Source organism: Poromitra crassiceps, assembly GCF_964638095.1.
Source record: "Poromitra crassiceps genome assembly, chromosome: 19".
NCBI lineage: Eukaryota > Metazoa > Chordata > Actinopteri > Beryciformes > Melamphaidae > Poromitra > Poromitra crassiceps.
In genome coordinates, this window is record NC_139646.1 from 9,260,316 (window position 1) to 9,262,815 (window position 2,500).

The following is a 2,500-nucleotide window of genomic DNA, read 5'->3' on the forward strand; positions in this document are numbered from 1 at the left end:
TAAGGTACAATTTCAGATACACAGGGAACATACTGTACCATGGTTTATATTGAGATTGTGCATGTTTTTCAGATGACCACAGCTGTCAGTGGAGTCCTTCAAACTGACCCTTCCACTGTCATTGCCCAATTCATGCATCACAGTTGACACAATTTGCTATATTATTTACAATAACATTTAAAGCCGATTTCGTGGCATCGAAATGTTTTGCGCTTGATTTATATGTGGATTCACGCCACATTTTCTTTAGTGTGACACAAAGTTACGTCAAAAGTGAAAAGGCGTTACAGGCAGGTTGAGATGAACTAAAGTCACAGGATGAGATGCGTCCCCACAGAGAGATTTTCCCCGTGAGGAAGCATTAAGAATTGAGCAAGACAGCAGAGAGAAAGATGGCGGAAGGGTTGTCTGGAGACTGTTACCTTGAACAAAGGTGCTGAAAAGGGAATTTCACAGGTGTTTATCCATTCGCTGAACTCCTCTCTTCCATATCCTGCAGTGAAATTGCCACAAGCCCTCTAAATGACTGGAGACTGTAGTCAATTTCCAAACGCAGAGCTCCATGAAGTCGAGTAATAGCGCAGTCCAGTCCACCATGAAAAGTATTAAGTTAGACACTCTATTCATCCTAGGATAAATGGCTCTCCTTGCACTTCTCAAGTTAATCTTTTTAATTGAGCTTCTTTTGTTAATAAATGTTTTTGTGCCCTTCAGTTAATAATACGAGAATAAATATGCTTGTTAGACCCTTTCTTTTTTCCAAACAGCCACTGCCTGTCTTCAGTCAGAATTTTGAAATGTAATATTCTCCTGCACATAATTAGGCTCCTGTGACTGTAATTTTAGTCAAGCGAAGCTTGAATGAATAATAGAAACATTCTTGATTTTTTTTTAACTGCCGCCATGGGATGACAAATTATCTTTCCACGAAAAGATCTACACAGGTCTATAAAGACTACAACAACAGTTATCGATTAAGCTCTTATATGGATATTTCTAAGCTATGCGTTTTATTTTTCATCTTACCTAAATAGTGTTATGTATCTCTAGAAAATTATATAGTAAAGATAGTCACACATGACATACATCGGATGACATAAATAGGCCATACATTGAAATTCCCCACCTGTCCAACATCTCTTTCTATTAACCGGGTCATGCCCCTCTCCAGTGTCATTCTCAGGAAATGACATCATCATGCCATTTTTAAGCAGGACACTGAGCTACCGTACTTGATCTGTCTCCGCCTCTCAGATGTCGTCCACATCCCAAACTCCAGTCTGTACATACTCAGTCTGTACATACTCAGTCTGTACATACTCAGTCTGTACATACTCAGTCTGTACATACTCAGTCTGTACATACTCAGTCTGTACATACTCGCAGCCTGAACGCAGCGGAAATGTATCACGCAGGAGCAGTGACATTGACGAAGTGAGAGGGCGGCCATAGTGCAAGTAACCGCACCCTGTCACCTAGGAAAACACCTGCTCCACGCTGTCAAGAACTTAACCTTGCATCACCCAAATCCCCACTGGGGAATTATACCTGACACGTGTTGGACAGGAGGGGGTCACGGGGGTGGTTGACACTTATACAGTGGTGACTTCATATTGCAAAACTTGTGTTGTTGTTTGGAGCAGTGGACGGCTATAGAAAAACAGCATCAAGAGAGATGAGAGAGGTACAAACAACTCCAACCAGAGAAAGAAGAAGAAAGGGTGGAAGAAGAAGAGGGGCGAGAAGGTCCTGGGTCACCATAGGTGTATGGTATGATGTAGTATGTGATGTACGTGTAGGATTGTATGTGTATATGATGTAGTATAATATATGTGTAGTATCAGAATCGGAATCAGCTTTAATGGCCAAGTATGTACACAAGGAATTTGACTCTGGTTTGCTTTGCTCTCAAAGTACTCACATTACACACCCAAAAAAAAGTATATGCACAAGTTGAAACGGACAAGGCACGGGTACATTTAAACATTTGCAGACATTTACAGTAACTACTATAAACAATAAGTGTGGTGTAAGTTGTCTATTTTAAATATGTATACGAAAGAATGTACATGTACAGTAATAAATGTATAAATAAGCCACAGGATTGTAAACAATGGCTTGTACAGATATATTTCCAGATATCGCACAGTTACGGTATATGCCGTTCAATGTGAAAAAGTAACGTTGTAGACAAAGGCTTAAATACAGATATGTTTCCAGATATTGTAGTTATATGCTGGTCAATGTGAATGTGAGTATGTATATGATGTAGTATATAATATACGTGTAGTATGTATATGATGTAGTAATACATGTAGTATGTACGGTGGCGCTGCGCACGCGGCGACCCGGCTGAGGGCAGCAGATGGTTCTTTGGAATCTGTACATAATGCAACAAATGTTTATGTATTGTATAATATTGAAGTGTGCCTTTATTACTTTAAAACTAGTAATAATGTATCTCAATTCTGAAGTGTGCCTTTATTACTAATCTCAAACT